The following is an 18,430-nucleotide window of genomic DNA, read 5'->3' on the forward strand; positions in this document are numbered from 1 at the left end:
CCGGTGTTGCCCAGCCCTGGTTTAGATGGTACCATCTTTGCACATTTGCAGGTTGCTTATTTGTCAGGCCATTCACCTTAACCTTGTAAAATGTAATTGGCAGGAAAACTGCTTTTTATTTAGTCACAACTCAGCAGAAAAGGGTCCCTGAAAAATAACCTGGGTAATGGGGCAGTGTAAACAGATGACCATGGTAAACCACCCAGGTCCCAGTAAAAGCATAGGGGGAGCTGGGTCATTGGCAGTTGAAGATGATGTAATCTCCAAGGGCCAGCAGGACAAAACCACTGCACATAGGTGCAGCGCGAAAGGATATGACCTGGGAATAATCCTGGTAAAAAGTGCACTGTACACAGGGTCCCAAGCCGAATCTGGGATTTTAGTGGAAAAGGTACAGTTAGTTTCTTAAATAATTTTAAATTAATGAAAAAAAAAACAAGCAAAGGATTGCTATCTCTTTACTCCAGTTTAGATATCCTATTGTTTAAACCAGTGGTTCCCAAACTGTGTGCCGTGGCTCCCTGGGGTGCCTTGGGACACTTGCAGGGGGCCCTGAGTTGGTGGTCCAGGACCAACTCAAATTATTATTGGTTAATTATTTATGATCAAAACCAGTGCTGGTGGCTGCCAATCATAAAATGTGTACAAACAGAAGCAAATCATGCCCTTTACCACATAACTGACCCTAAGAATTGCATATAAACCCTATCTAATTACATTTTTTTTGGCCTAGGGGTGCCGTGAAAAATTCTGATACTCTAGGGTGCCGTGATTCAAAAAAGATTGGGAACCCCTGGTTTAAACACATCTTTAAGCTCTTTTATGTTAGTAAGTTAGTAAGTCCCCTATGTGGGACATTTTCCCACCATTTTTAGATTATTTTAGATTCATCTAAACATACTAAAATACTTTTCGAGAAGTTTTCATGAAAAACTGCTCCAAACCCTTCAATTCACATTTTATAGTAAGCAGTTTGCATTTCCCATTCTTGGGCCGGGATGTCTCAATTGAAAAATGCATCCCCCGCCGCCCCACGCCATACCCTTCCCGCCCAGAGCAAACTTCCCATTAGGCACGTGAGGCACATGGCTAGGGGCGGCACATATTTCGGGACAGCACTTGAATGCTTGTGATAGTACTGTCAGCCTGAAATGTACCAGTAACTGCAAAATATCCACATGGATACCTATATGGACCCAAGAGGACGCAATCCACACCTAGGAGGATGTAAGTATAGTTTCCCACCACAGGTACTCCCATACTGGATTTCTACTGGAGAAGGGGACAGAACTTCTATCAAGATACTGTAAGTGAGTATGTATGAAAGGGATCCATGTGCATTCAAGTTTTATTTTTCTGGTGTGTTTGTGTTTTTACTTAACTATTGGTTCTGCTGTGGAACTAAGAGGGTACTTGTGTTCCCGCAGCCAGCATAGTCAGCGTAGTCAGCTTAGTCAGTGTGAAGTCAGCATAGTCAGCATAGTCTGCTTTTGTCTGTGACTGTGTGTATGTTCGCGCCTAACCGGAGCTTACGCAGTTAGCGTAGTCAGTCAGCTTTACACAGTTAGCGTAGTCAGTCAGCGCTTATTATTGTGTGGGAACCATTGATCATTTTTAACCTGCCTGACATGACAGTGAATGTGTTCCTGAGACACCCAGGTGTGAATGTGTTCCTGAAACATGCATGCCACGCTTCGGGTTCGGTGGCTCGCTGCACTCGCCACACTTTATAAAATCAACTCCACACCGATGTGGATACTGGGGGTTTGAAATGGAGGCATTTGCCAGTATGTAATATGGAGCACTGGCGAATGTGTCCATTATTGTGCATGAGACGCACTTGCACCTGCACCACCCCCTCTTTGTGCTCAAGATGCACAAGCGACCAAACCCTTAACCCTGACCATCTCCATGAAGCGGACACGGGCAAGGGTGCCGCACAAATTTCTGAGATGCACCTGCGTATGAGGCACTTGTGCGTCTCTGGCAGATGGAGCGCCTCTCCGCCAGTGCCCACATAATCTACTCTCTGCCAGCGTCCGCCAATGCAGGGGATCTAGCGGTTACCGGCGCTGTGTGAGAGGCACTCAATAGGCTTGCCAGGGACGCCGGGTTGACTACGCTGTGTGAGGGGAACTATGCTGACTATGGAGAACAAGAATCACCGTGGGTGATAAAGACGCTTATAGGGTGGGCTGTTAAGTAGGCTGCTCACACTGAGGGGGAGTTCAGTCCCCTAAAAACAGGAAACAGAAGAAGAAAATGGGGTTTGTGGAGCACTCAAGGTATTATTGGTTGATCAATAAAAATACTTAAAAATTACTTATGAAATTAGAAAAATGATGGGTATCACATGAAAATATAAGTTAATTTAATTATACACATATATGATGACACAATTAATAAAATAGTATAAAAAATGATATTGCAATATTATATGGCCATTAATGGGAAACAGAAAACACCACTTAAAAAGGACATTGAATACTTATGTGAGTCCCGCTTGTTCCAAAGATATGCTCTCCTCCCAAAGAGTACTGGTAATCCCCACAAATGAGTGGGACAAGTTGGGATATCCGGATTAGGCTGGTACTGGGGTATCCATGGTTCCTGCTGGAGACCTTGGTTCTTTGATCCACTGGTGGGCAAAAAAGATGGAGTAAATTACCTCACTTCTCGGATCGGCTCCAATGATTAAGCAGGTGGTAACCAATTTTGTAATCCAGTCTGGAGGTTCCGGAGGGGGTATGGGGCAGTCCGTGGGGAAACAGGAGGAGTAGCTGGTTCAAGGGGATGGTGGTGAAGAGTCCGGTGCCAAAGTGGTGCCAAATAACTGACGCGTTTCGTTGTGCCAAGACAACTTGAAGGCCCCAGAAACTGAAATGAACATCATACTGTATATAATCTATCTGTCTACGATCTATCAGCCAATGAACATCAATTATTAAGTAAAGGCTTATAATTTGTCCCCTCTTCCAACTTTGATCAGCTCCAATGGCACATCAAAAAAAAATGCCCTGCACTGTAAACTTAACTTTTTCACTCACGCTCTCCGAATCCAGGCGGTGACACCATGGTAAAATTAAAACCACGGATAAATTAAAACAATTTTATCCACAGTCATCTTTTGACCCGTTATCAAATAACACCAGTATTAAAACCTTTGTCAGGATATTAGATCAAGAAGTACATCAGTTCACACAACTTACTGTATACCTAATCGTCACATTAACCTATCTCCACTTGAAAAATAATCATTAAAATCTTTGTCACAAAACAAAAATGTAATTATCATACCTGCAGACAAAGGGGGAGGAATTGTTCTGCAAGACATCTGAGATTATAAAATGGAGGAGTAATGTCAACTAGATGATGCTGCAGTTTAGGGTGGGTTTTCGTTTGCTCAAGAGGGGGCAAACGTGAGACAGAAAAAGAGCTTTGTGGGCGCACTCTTGTATTTGTAAATGTGAAATTGATTTAAAACTTAACATTTATTTCGATCTTTTAATATGGAGTCACCAAAGAATAGGAGAAGGAGAGATTCAGAAAAGGGTACCAATGTTATGAAACATCTAATACATAAAATGTAGTGTGATGGCACTTTTCACTTCTCACACCTTACTCTCCATTCTGCGCACTACGTCCTTATCATCATTGACATGTGGACAATGTGATTATGGGCGAAAATGAATGGTTTAAATCACCTACAGGTTCGAATCACCCGTAGGGATATAGATTACCCCAGCAACGGTAATTTTTGGTATTTTCACAGCTTATATTGCTCATGCAGTAGGCGTGTCCAGTGCAATTATCTTAGGGATACCTCTATATTAATACCACACCAGATGTTCTTCAGGGGTCCCCCACAAGAATACTATTCTGGCCCGTCACTGCTTAGCTTCCAAGTTCGGGAAGTGTTTGGGCAGTTCCAGTGAGGTATGGTGGTATTTTTTTGAGGTTTTACTTCCCAAAATTAGAATTGCCTGGTTAACTGCGGTTTAGAGCATTGATAGCTGACTGGATACCCAGGTTGTGTGGCCACCAACGGACTTACAGCTAAATATCTATCTTTGAGAATTGCTGCAGTGCTGACATAACAAAGGGAGAAAACAACATGAAAGGAGGGAAGGGGGGGGGGGAAACAAGGATGGGAAGGGGGGATTGGAAAAGGGTTAAGTGGAAGCAATTGGTAATGAATGAGGCAAAGTTGCCTGATCACTATAGATATTGGAATTAATTATAGCTGATGGTCAGGCCTGTGATGTTTGGTACACATATGGTTAAATACCCAGGTGATTGGTTTAGCCTGCCTGCTTATTTCTGGTGGTCAATTGCAATTTGGCAAAAAATGGGTTTTATCCAGTATCCACAATTTGGGACTATCACACTGCTGCCCCACTCAATAGCTCAGCTCCAATGCTGGCTACTGTAAGAACTTGCTGACAATGTTAGTTATCCACTGGTTATTAAGTATGTATGACAATTTGTAGCAGTTCCTATTACAGCTGCCCCACTCAATAGCTCAGCTCTGATGCTGGCTACTGCAAGCACTGGCTAACGGTGTTAATTAACCACTGGTTACTGTGTATATATGAAAGTTTGTAGCAGTTCCTTTATATAAACAGAAGTGTCACTCCTCTGCCAGACGCAGATGGAGGACACTGGTACCTGGGACGCCGCCGGGCGTCAGGGCATAGAGTCCAGGCAGGGTGGAAGTGCGGCTGGTTGGGGGTCGCGGTGTAGAAGGTCTCCTTGCGGGTAACGCTGCTGCTGCTGTCGCTGGGGTGTCCGTTTAGACACGTGTTTCGCCGGGATCGGCTTCATCAGTATGCGCCATCTCCCAGTTTACCCAGCTGCCCTGAGACCCAACTTTGCAATGCAAAAACAAAATTAGTGGATCTTCTATAAGAAGCTATTTACACAGATCTAATCAGTGAAGAATGGATTACTTCTTACTATGTAACCCCAAACAGAAAGAAGGGATTTCCAGGTGGTACAGTTACCTGGTTACTCAGAACAGTACAACTAAACTTAGGTCTCAGGCATTATGGGAGAGAGATTTCCAAAGAACCTTGCAGGATGAGGAATGAAATCTAATATATAAGACGTGTTTCAGAGTGTCCAGGTGTATCAACCACTCTGAGATGTTCTTTAAACTAATCCACAGGGCGTATTATACACCGGACCGCCAGCATAAAATATGGCCTAATATCTCTAAATCATGCTGGAGAAACTGTGGTGGAATGTCTTCCATATATTCTGGGAGTGCCCCGTACTAAAGCCACTTTGGAAGTCAGTATTCTGCATGATTAGTAAAGTAATTGGTGAGTCGATTGAAGCTAATCCTGAAACAGCTCTTCTACATCCATATGGGGGCCACCTGCTACAGGTGAATCCTATGTCCTTGGGCACATTTTGATTGCTACAAAAGCAGCTATTGCCCAATTATGGAGGTCAGCTGGGATTCCTAGTATTGACGTGATATGTGATAAAGTTCAGAGGCACTACGACTTTGAGACGGCCGGAGCTCAGTATTCCTCCTCCTCTAATTCTATACATATGAAGTGGATGGGGTGGACTACATATAGAGAAGACACGGGCCATACAACAATGACCAACACCTCTTTAGATATCAATCTTTTAAACTCTCCATGCTCTGAGTATTAATGATATGTGTGTCCGATGTAATCCACCTTGCTAAAATTTAGTAAGTAAGTGGATTTTAAATTGACTACTATGCCTAGAACAAGATGTTTATGCACTGATAGTGTACACCCCTGGTTTTCTATGTTTTTAGTATGTTTATCATAACCCCTCCTTTTCCCTTTCTGTACCCCCCCCCCCCCTCTGATTAAGGAAAAATTCAATAAACATATTGTTAAAAAAAAAGAATGGATTACTTCTTTGGTTCCTGACTTTCCTATAGTACCATTATATTATACTAAACCAAAAATACATAAGGATGACCAGTCACCACCGGGACATCCCATCAGAGCCTCCCTCTTTCAACCCACTGCATGACACAGGTCAATTTTTTTTGTTTACTAAAATTGCAAGAAATAGATACAGTATGGCACCCAATGATAGTTGGATAATTGGTGTCGATGTGGTAAGCCTATATACCTCAATCTCACATAGTTTTGGGCTGGAGGCATAACATTGAGATATTAAGTAGTTAATACTCTTTAACAGTTTTTTTCATTTATGATGATAGATTCTATCTGCAAACACGGGGCTGCGCGATGGGTTCTAGCACAGTTCCGTGTAATGCTAATATCGTTATGTTTATGGTGCAGGAGGAATTGTTTTACAGGAAAGAGGTTATGATGAATAACATTGTTTCATTTAGTCAACAATCTGTTTGTTGTATCGAGTGGGCCCAAAGAAGTGTTTGAAGAATTAATGCAACAATTTCATGCTTTGGCAGGACAAGTAGGTTCACATATTCTCTGAATCAAATAGAAATGAATTTCCTAGACATTAAAGTAATGGCACAAAATGGTCAATCAATTACCACGGTATTCACTAAACTGACTGATCGGATTTAATATTAAAGATGAGTGTTTGTCATTTACCCTCTTTAATTAGAGGTTTACCTTTTTCACAAATGGTGCAAATTACTTGCATCAATAGCAATATTAATACAGCCATTACGGAGATTGATATTTAACAAAAACGCACCAGTCCTGGGAATGCATTAAATACATTAGAACAAGCAAAATCCAAAGCATTGAACTTGAACCACAGTACTTTTCTAACAACGTCTAAGGAAACTAAACCCATGAAAGATACAATGCTTCCATGGGTGAATAAGTATCATTCCAACTCCCCTTCCATTTAAAAGATAGCCAACAAACAGTGGCCCATCATCACTTCTAACACTAACCTAGGGCTTTCCACCACCAGATTAATGGCCTGCTACTCTCGGGGCAAAAACCTCAGATCATGGCTGGTCAAGATGGATATGGCCAAAATGAGGTCCAATAAGCCGTTAGAATCATTTCTTCCAACAGGCCATTTGGGATGCAGTCAATACGGATGTGTCACCTGTCAGTTTATGCGGACTGGCGACACTTTTTCAACATCCTCATTCAGGCCATACATATGCCATATGCTACCATTTTAATTGATTGCAACTTGACCTATGTAGTTTATGAAATTATTTGCCCCTGCGGGCTAGTATACAGCAAGACAGAGCAAAAATTTTAGGAAAGGATATCGGCCATCCGCAGTGCAATAACCATGGGCACAAGCAAGTTGCATGGCATTTCAACCACGCACTCCCCTCAAAGCCTGCATTACCGCATTATCAACATGGTGAATGTTTGCTTCCATTAATTCTTAGAGCTAAAGTTAACGTTAACATATATTCTTCAGTATATTGTGCGGTACTTATGTGCTTAGCTTATAAGTGTTGTGTTGTAACTTTTGATTGTTTAGTGCACTGTCATTTTTATTTTCACTGTATGTATTAATTCCCATGCAGCGTCTTGGTTGCCTAGGAAACAGACACGCGATGCTGGGTGATGCTGCTCAGCTAACGGAGTGACATCATTAGCACTGGAGACTGCGAGGTGGTTGAGCGGCCTCACCAGCAGAGCAGCATGGAAACAGGTATAAAGGTATGTGGTTCACTTATTTCTAACTCAAAAACAGTTGTTATAAACTGAAATGTTACTACACCTCTGAATTGTGGGCATATTATTTCCGAGTGCCACACCCTGGACTTAGTATATCTGCTGTATCTGACTGCTCCCATACCTGGTCTTGACAGAGGGCACACAGTTGCCCGAAACGTTGACATGCTGTACTTTTAATCTGCTTAATTATCAAAGGACTCATTCATTTGTTCGTTAAAGTGAAAGCCTGGTGAGTGATATTTTATTTACCTCCCTATATTTTTGGACCCTCTTCAATTGGTGGATTGGATTTGTGGATATATATTATATATCAGGGAAGTTTTTTAATAATGCCATTTTAAAAGTGTCTGTCCAGCTCCTACAGTATACTCACATTTGTTCTATCACATTATAGTATTATTAATGCAGACATACAGTAGTTAAGGAATCAGCTATAACAGTAATACATTTACTGGTCTCTTTAGAAAGATAGAGCATTATTTTATACATAATTAATGCCCGTCTCCTTTTATATAAATGTGTTTTTCATATGGTAAAATGTTGTAGAAGGTCAGCTGCCAATCACTGAGATTACAGCGACAAAATCACTGAGCCAGACGCGGAGCTCTTATTTCCCTCTGTGAGTAAATGGCTGTCCATGAAACATTCAATGGGTTTAAAGGTAAAACAAGTCCTTGAAGAGCTTTTACTCAATCTGACTTTGGAGAATTGTGCCAGGAAAGAGCCATCGCCATCTGTTTACTTTCCTGTCACAGATAGAAACCTCTGAAAGCTTCATGTGTATTCACAGTACAAATGTGTCTTTATTGCCTCACTGTCATACTTCACTATGATAGGAGACATTTTCATTTTAGTTCCACACAAGGGGACTGGCAAACAACAATCCAGGTCAAGCAACAGTCAGCACTATTTCATATACCTATTATTAGCATTATTTTATTACTAACACTTCTTTATATAGCTCTGGTGCATACTATAGTTGGGAACACACTCAATATTTGACCTATTTGTGTTATAACTAAAGATTTTGCATAGTGTGTATGGGCAGCGATGATGTGGAACAATTATTCTAGTTAGATCACTTAGAAAATGCCCCTAAATCACCACTTGTGTAGGCCCCTGTACTGCTGCTAATACTACTACCACTAAAAGTTCTATTATTACTACAACTATTAATAACACTGCACTGATAATACTACAACTGCAAAACTACCATTATTACTCCTACACCTAAAAAAAATACTACTACTGCTACTACTACTACTTTACTACTACTACTACTACTACTACTACTACTACTATTAATCTTATTATTAGTAGTAGTATTAGTGGTAGTACATAAGTAATAAGGTTTACTAAAGATGTACGTCCATAATTATTACTACTGCTAATACCTTTACTACTACTACTACCACCACCTCTACCCTATTACTACTATACTAATAGTAATAATAAGTTGCAAGTATGCTAAAATTGGTTATCTATATTTATTTATCCCTTTTCTTTGACCCAAACTTTTATTATGGATTTATTGAAAATAGAATTACTGTCCAAATTCTGCTAATTGTTCTGGCAACTGAAATACAGGAGCTAGATCAGACAGAAGCCAGTAGTGAAACTTGGCAAAGTAAACACTTTTATTTTAAAGGTTTAGGAGGATTAGCAATGTTGCAATATTCACAATTACAGGCCAGGGAACTTGGCGGTAAAAGTGAGCAATTAGTTGAAGACATCATTCCTATGGTAGTAGACAAATATCACTTTTCATAGTCATGCAGAATAGTCTGATATGGTCAGGAATTTCCAATTCCTGACCATGACTATAAAATAATGAATTTATCACTAATTTCAATCATGCAGGGACGTGTTGTGAGGTAAATGGCTGAGGAGTCCCTGACAAGTACCAGAGACAGATTTGCACACAATACATGAGCCATGGGGTACATGCCGGCATTATAAACATGTGCAGCAGTATATACTGTTGGAGATTCTCTGAGTTTTGATAAGAGATGTACAGAGAAGGTAGCCAGGTGAGGAACTGCCATCAGAGGCGGGCTGGGCCGGGGGTCAGAGTGCCACATGCCCCCCAGGCCGGTATGACTAACTGCTGGCTGGGCCGCTGTGTGCATCTTGCACACGCTGCTGCAGCCCAGCCATCACCGCTGCAGCCACCGGCCGGCGGCCACCTCCGTCTGTCCAGCACACTCCCAGCTTCCTGGCAGTGGCCGCATGAATATAGGGTGACGGCCTCTTCCAAAATGGCAGCCACCTTATAGGAGACAGACACTAGAGGTACTGCTATACCTCTAGTGTCTGTAAGAAGAGAACAGCGCGGCCAGCGCTACCCCGGAAGTGCTGATTCGGGTAGCGCTGGCGCGCTATTTAAATGGCACACCTTGGTGAAACTCCTGTCAAGAAGCATGTAACCCCTTGCAACAAGCGATATAGGTAAGCAGCATTTATATGGTATAATTATTTAGTTTAATTGGCATTACAGTATTGGCATTATGTTTAATGGGCATTATGGCATTTGGCATTATGTTTTATGGGCATTACATTGTTGGTAACATGTATAATGGGCATTATGGTGATGGCATTATATTTAATTGGCATTATGTGTAATGGGCATTTCGGGGTGTGGCATATGTAATTGGCATTACGGTGTGTGGCATTATATGTAATTGGCATTACAGTGTGTGGCATTATATGTAATTGGCATTACGGTGTGTGGCATTATATTTAATTGGCATTACGGTGTGGCATTATGTATAATGGGCATTTCGGTGTGTGGCATTATATGTAATTGGCATTATGGTGTTGGCATTATATGTAATTGGCATTATGGTGTTGGCATTATATGTAATTGGCATTATAGTGTTGGCATTATGTGTACTGGGCATTACGGTGTGGCATTATATTTAATAGGCATTACGGTGTGGCATTATGTGTAATGGGCATTACGGTGTGTGTGGCATTATATGTAATTGGCATTATGGCATTGGCATTATGTGTAATGGGCATTACGGTGTGTGGCATTATGTGTAATGGGAATTTCGGTGTGTGGCATTACAGTGTGTCATTATATGTAATTGGCATTATGGCGTTGGCATTATGTGTAATGGGCATTACGGTGTGTGGCATTATGTGTAATGGGCATTACGGTGATGGCTTTATGTGTAATGGGCATTACGGTGATGGCTTTATGTGTAATGGGCATTATGGTGATGGCTTTATGTGTAATGGGCATTACAGTGTGTGACATTATGTTTGATAGGCTTTATGTGTAACGGGCATTATGGTGTGTGGCATTATGTTTGGGCATTATGGTGTGGCATTATGTTTAATTGGCATTACGTCTGTGATGGCTTTATGTGTAATGGGCATTACGGTGTGTGGCATTATGTGTAATTAGCATTACAGTGATGGCTTTAGGTGTAATGTGCATTACAGTGTAAATTTTTGCAGTGCACCTCCGGCGCTCACTTTCCACATTTCTGTTATACGTGTGTGTGTGTGTGTGGAAGGATTGTTTAATCCTTGCTGCAGACTAGATGGGCGAGGATAGGGTGGTGGAAGGATGGCGATGGGCCACTTGCTTGTGTTGCCCCCCAGGCTGAAAGTTGCCAGCCAGCCCCTGCCTGCCATAGACTTTTTACTCCAGAGTTTTGACTATAAAAATGATTAGAATAATAAAAATAGGATTTTTCAATATATTCTTTGTATTTTTAACATACTTTATAAACCCAAAACTCCGGCATATATGTTAGTATGACAGGAAAGGCTGTGCCTCACCTGCCTTACCCACCGTACGCCACTGCAATCATGCATAATTTTATTCAACACTAAAAACTTTTCAGAACACTAAGTTTTCACATTGAACAATGTGATTGGCTTGTACAATACATGTATTACTGTACACTGAAGCATCAAGCAGTTGTCACCTAATAGAATGATAGATGATCACGTGAAATTCTGACAACACCCTCTGCTTCCAAGTTTGTAGAATCTCCTTTCTAAATTGTAAGATTAAACTGTTTCTGAGAGTTTGTCCATTCTCTTTTAATTCCTTACAGTATATATTTTAACATAAATTACATTGTTTTTTTTTGAAAAAATCTGTTTGTGAAATTATTTCAGGTATTTCTTTGCCTGAATCAATTACATAACAATCCTTAGCTATTTTACAATAACCAAATCTTGCAAACTAGATCAAAAGATAATAGACTGTGGACTATTGGTTTCTGTACTGAATGCCTTTCAAGGGGAAATTAAAACTAATTAAAAATTGCATGGAGCTAGAAGTGCTGCTCTTAACTTACAAATCAATCAACTAATTATGCAAATTAAATGCAGTTTTCTCTTGTGTAATAGGATCAGAGTGTAACAGGAATGTGATAAGATGGCTGGCAAATTTCCTGCATGTGATAAACTACCTACTGTATGTATCATGTTTGCTGTTTGTTAGAAAAGTTTCTTTTTTATTCAGCTAACTTTTTATATGCAGTTGGCTGCAAAATGGAACTACTGACAAATAGCAATTTCTAGGAATGCCCAGAAGTTAAAAAAAAAATGATATTTCTGATACCATGCACGTCAATTGCAACTGCACCTTTATGTACAGTATACACAATGGGTAGCCTGATAGGTCCAGACTGTATGGCAATGGCGGTTCTTACCATTTTGGAGGTGGGGGGCTGCCGCAATGTGGGCCCCACCCCTCCGCTGCCGCTGCCGCCTCTGCCGCTGCCGCCTCTGCCTCCACGCACCCCAGCCTGCATGGGGCCAGAGCATGCGGAGTAACTACATACATACTATGCATGCACTGGCCCAAGCCTCCATCTGCTGCCCAAGCCTCCTTTGCATCAGCCCCCGGAGGCTTAATCAGGTTCCAAGGTCCGGTGCATGCGCAGTATGGTCCGCAGTACTGTGCATGCGCAGAACATGTTTTGGGGGCTGCTGCGCATTTGCGCACAGAGAGGAATACCGGAAGGAGGGATTTCAAATAAGAAGTCACTGCCAGTCACAGAGAAGCCAGTGCAGTCTCACAGACTGCATTTGGCTTCACTTTAGGCAGAGACAGGCGGATTTTACCTGGGGGGGGGGGGAGCTGCAGCCCATAGGTAAAAACCGCCACTGCTGTATGGGTATGCCTGCAAGTCTGCCTATAAAATTGCAAATTATTAACATTTTAAAATTACAGACTGACTTGCAGAAATACCCAACCAGCCTGTATTTCATAGGCTATAAAAAAATGTTCCCCATGTGAGATAGACACCAATAGAATGTGGGACTCAAGCCTAAAGAGTGATTATGGGCACATGGGTGCATTCAACATGCCAACAATGGGGATACCAGCATTCTAAATCCCAACGCCAGAGTCCTGACTGGCAGCTTCAACAATGGGGCCGGAATCCTGGCAGCACTAGAAATTACTACGCTGGAATCCAAAAAACCTGCATCCTGAGTATGCTTGGGTCTCTTCACGTTACGCTGCAGGGGAAGGTTTGTGTGTGTTAGTCAGTACGGGGGGGAGGGGGGCGGCAGTGGGTAGTTATTGTAAAGATGCAGGTAGGCAGAATTAGAGTTTGAGGGGTGGAGGGAGATGTTAAATATACTTACCCAACAACACCCAAGATTCTTATCATCGGGATGCCTCTGTCAGCTTCACCAGGCCATCGGTATGTATTCCTGTACATACTGTCTGAATTTTTGGTCATCCCAACAATCAGGGTGAATTTTTGGGGTGGGGTGTTTAATGTGATGTCAGGTTGGGTAGAGATGCAGCTGTACACCAAAATACTATTTGTGTGTGTGTGTGTGTGTGTGTGTGTGTGTGAAAGACCCCATCTGCCTGTGGAAATTACAGTCATGTTAACATGGTCTATCTGCTATCAGGTGTCTTGGGCTGTGGCCAACCCAAGTGAAAGAACCCGCAACTCTCACTATTAATTACAATACTGGCATGGCTTTTACCTGTACAGCTTTTACCCTTACAGGAGAAACCGAAGTGTGTGAAATAGCCCTAAATCAATATGCCCCCTCAAATGGGGCGGAGCTACCTATTTAATTAGGCTGTGTAGCCCTTTTTCTATAACATACGCATGTCTGCAATTAACATATATTTATTTACATTCAGTTCATAAATAAATAGTACATAAATAATACATATATACATAGTTCAACTATTAAAACGGCCCGTGCGATCCAACTTTGTTGAACACATTGAACCCAAGAGTAACATGGTTCCTGCAGTTGGGAAATTCTGCTGGAAATGTATGATCCATTAGCCAAAGGGCAGCATGGTCCACAATCACTTTCTATAAGGGCCGTGCATTCCATTGGGGTTTGTGGCAGGGTGATCTATACAGCAGTTGGGAGATAATTAATGTGGTGCACAGCAACTATATAGCAATATACACTAGATAATTCTAAAACCATAGAATTATAAAAAGTGGTGTATGGAATGATAAAATTCCTATAGCAATAATATGTGACTAAAACATTTTAAAAGGTTACCAACATAATTTACATAAATCCAATTCTAAAAACTTTCAAAAAGCACTTGGTTTAAAAATAAAGATTAAGACCGCCACGATATAGTGTACCTAAGTTAAAAATGGTTTTGATTTCTGTTTTACCTCACTGTTATTCCTCCTTTAGTTGCAATGTGCTAAGTGTATGCCACACAAAGATGTAAGACCTGTAATCTAACATTTGTGTATATTCTTAAAATGGTTTGATACACTATGGAGGAATTTTACTAACATGGGAGTTCTTTTTTACATGGGATGTTGCTATGGGCAACCAATCAGAATCTGCACCTTATTTGTTTAGCACCTTCTAGAAGATAAAAGATAGTAACTGATTGGTTGCCATAGCAACTTAGCAACATCCCATGTGAAGTAGAACGCCGATCTCAGTAAATTTCCCCCTATGAGTTAAAATTTAGATTTCTTCACCTATCTTCCAACATACTGTTTTTGACATGAACATTCTAATAGATAACTTACATATTGCATGTAATAAAATCCTGGATCAGAAAATTATTATTTTTTTCTCTAAAGAAAAAGACTGCATCATTACTACTACATGCCTTGCACATAATGCAGGATCAACATCGGTAAAAGCCTTTGGATTAAATTTGTTCCACATTTGTGATTTATTGAATTTTCTTTTAATGACATGGTTCTTCCCGTTGTCAGCCTATATCCTCTTTAAGTATACTTCTGTTAGGATCTAATCGTACTATTTGATCTCTGTCATATTCCTCATATTTCTTGAAGACATTTTTGACCTGGATTGCATGATATCCTTTACTTGTGAACTTCACCTTGTGGTCTTCATCTAGATCTTGATACTGTAATCTTCAATTCAGATGCAGTTCCTACTTAATCTGTAGAATTGACTATTGGGAATAGATGTTAACAAATTTGTATTTGTATTTTGTTGTTCTCAATAAATAAAGTGAGATTGAAAATATTTGTTAATTTCTCATCAATCTGGAACATTTTTTTTTTCATTCTCATTCAAGTAGACATATAATTTGTCAAGATCTTGTTTATCCCCCCAACAAATAAAGAAAATTTTGTCAATATAGTGTATCCATAGCACAAGGTTTGCCCCAAAACCAAGCCTCATAAACAGATGTCTTTTCCCAGTGGGACATAAACAAGTTAGCATAGCTCGGGGCAATCCCGATGCCCATGGCCATTCCTCTGATTTGCAAATAATACGAATCTTCAACCCAAAAAAAGATGTTTGTGAGAATAAACTATATGCTCTTAAATATAAAAATGTTGTGGTCATTTTCAATATCTTCTTGATCCAGGAAATATTATGCAGCCAATAGTCCATGTTTATTGTCAATGAAGGTATACAATAATGTTACATCAACAGTTAGTAACAAACAGCTGTGATTCTAGAATAGAATAGAATAGAATTCCTGTATTCGTCTCACAATGGAGGAATTTCAGTGTTACAGCAAGGTTCAAGTACAGATAAGAGTAATAGCATAATAATAAGAACACACATAATAAGATAAGAATAGTAACAATATAACTCAAGAATCTAGGAACATGCAGGTCTTCTTCAGACCATGACAGCTGTACATTCTAATTGCTGCCGGAAGGAAAGATCTGCGATATCTCTCCGTTGAGCATTGAGGGTGAAGCAACCTATCACTGAAAGTGCTACACAGATCTGTCAAAACGTTTTTGAGCAGGTGTGAAGCATTATCCAATAATGATGTCATCTTGTTGATCATTCTCCTCTCACCCACAATCTCTACAGAATCCAAAGGCATCCTAGGACAGAACTGGCCTTCCTTACCAGTCTGTTTAGTCGGCTGTTAAAACAATGCTGCCCCAGCAGACCACTCCGTAGAACACTTCTACTTGATGTTCTTAAGATGATTTATGACATGCAAGTCCCTTGTGCATAATACTATTTTTTTTTACTATAGGTGGGAGTATATCTTTCACATAATGAAATAAATTTGAAGATATAGATTCAGTGCCAGCTACTATCGATATTCCCGGCAGTTTTCCCTTACTTTTGTGGAATTTGGGGATGGTGTAGAGTACAGGTATAGATAGTTTCCGTATGTGTATATATATATGTGTGTATGTATATATATATATATATATATATATATATATATATATATATATATACATATACATAACAGACGTGAAGGTCCGGCACAACCACTTATTATAGAATCCTCGATGGGTGCCCACAGACAGCTCACAACAGCAAATATAGTATACAGGACATGCAGCACTCCAGCCTTGATAATAACGTGAAAAAACTTTTATTAGTTCAGCAGCAACGTTTCAATACAAATAATTGTATTTTCCTCAGGCTAAACAACTCACCACAAAAACGACTTAAATGCAGAACACCCTGCGTCTGACTGCCCACAGCGTGCATGCCCAGGGCAGTCAGCGCTTATTAGTGACGTAATCTCAATAAAGTCGTCACCGGCTATACTCAGCACCAATAATAGTAACAAATTGTTAAGATTATAGAATTAAACTATCACATCCGATACATAAAAAAACACATCACATTATGCAACACAGATATAATAGTGTTACATGTAAAGGTATGTCTCATTTTCAATTGTATGCCTGATTGTGGGTGGTAAAAGGTATTCCCCGGGATGAGGAACTTACATGTTACACAAGTACACCTCACACAGCCTCTGGTCCTTTGTCTAGTATTGTATACTTCGGCTAGAGTATAAGTTTTTACTAGTCTGTCCATCAAACTGGGAGACCTCCTATAGCAGGGCAGCAACTTGGTATTATTAAGCTTTAAATCTGGATCAGATCTAATTAATGGCCAATGTCTCTTTACAATCTTGGTGATATCAGGACTGTTGTTAGTGTACGTCGACACCCAGGGAAGATATTCGTGATCACTAGAATTTTTAGCCGTAGATACAAGGCTAAGTCATTTTTGTGGTGAGTTGTTTATGAAAAGGCAACTTTTTCAAAGGCACATTTGAAAAATTTGCCTTTGAGCAACGAAACGCGTCAGCCCAGCTTGCCCTCTGCCACATGACATTGGACTTTGAACATCATTCTACACTTGGACCAGCTCTCCTCCATTCTGTTTCCATCCAATTTGGTCTTCCCACCTTTCAACACCAACTGGATACAACTATTGGGGTACCACCACCTGTCAATTATTGGAGCCCATCAAGACCTTGAGACCTCCAAAAATCCTGTCTCAAACAAGTGGTTGCAAACTACAAAGGCATCCATTATGGACACCCACCACAATATCCTCAAGTTGGACACTATGGTAGATCATATCCAATGATCTGAGGAGAGCGTACTAGGAATAAGTGAGATTGAATAATAATATAACCCATTGTCACTAATGAATTATGAGTATTTTAAATCTATTTGTTTTATGTATATGATTTATTGCATATGCTTCATTTTTTAATCGTATCTTTATGCTAGTCTAAAATAAATTGTGATTTTTTTATGTGATACCCAATTGATCGCTATACATTTATTTGTGTGATAATTGTTTTACAAATCCAGAGCACTCCACCAATAGTCTCTTTTTCATTCTATTCTATGTAACGACCATTGCAAGGGATTGAAACCATCCAGCTGTGGATATTATTTGTCATTTACATTGGCAACAGAATCCAGTGCCATCAATACCATTTTGTTTTGGACCAGAGCATTTGAAGCTGTAAGCTGGGCTTGTCCACTTTTTATATCTCTCCACTATTGTTGGGTGAATAAAAGCATGAATGGTGAAATAGAGAGGACACCTTTCCCAAAGAAAGATACCTTCTTGGTGTTATTTTCCACATAATGGTGTGAGTACGGCATGACATCAATGATTTATAGAAATATATTGTCCTTCACCTTTGAATAGAAGGACTTCCTCTTATTTCTAGACATTCTACAATATATATGCTTTTTTCTTTGCGTTACATGGACTTGTGAAATACACTTCAGGAAAGGACTCAACACCCTATTTGACAACAAGATATTTTTTTCCTCACCTGTATATTAAGAGGACCCTTACTATATACAAGGGTATATTTTCCTTTTGGCTGTTTGAAGATATTTGTGAGCGCAGCTCAGAATTTGTAACTATTCTGCTTATTGTACTTCCACAATCCTGGCTGGCTAGTTACCTGGCTGGAATTGCTGCTATGTTCAGAACTTCACCTGTTCTTAGTCTTTAATTAATTACCTGTCTGCACTGGGTCTCATGTGATTGTAGAGACTCCAATTGAAGCCTTGTCATAGTAGACG

General features: G+C 40.3%; 1 pseudogene; it reads right to left on the minus strand.

Annotated features, from left to right (window-relative positions):
• Nucleotides 1-3,830: 3,830 nt before the first annotated feature.
• On the minus strand, nt 3,831-3,950 carry LOC146025326 (5S ribosomal RNA; annotated as a pseudogene).
• Nucleotides 3,951-18,430: the final 14,480 nt, after the last annotated feature.

Source organism: Crinia signifera, chromosome 7 (assembly GCF_055691185.1).
Source record: "Crinia signifera chromosome 7, ASM5569118v1, whole genome shotgun sequence".
NCBI lineage: Eukaryota > Metazoa > Chordata > Amphibia > Anura > Myobatrachidae > Crinia > Crinia signifera.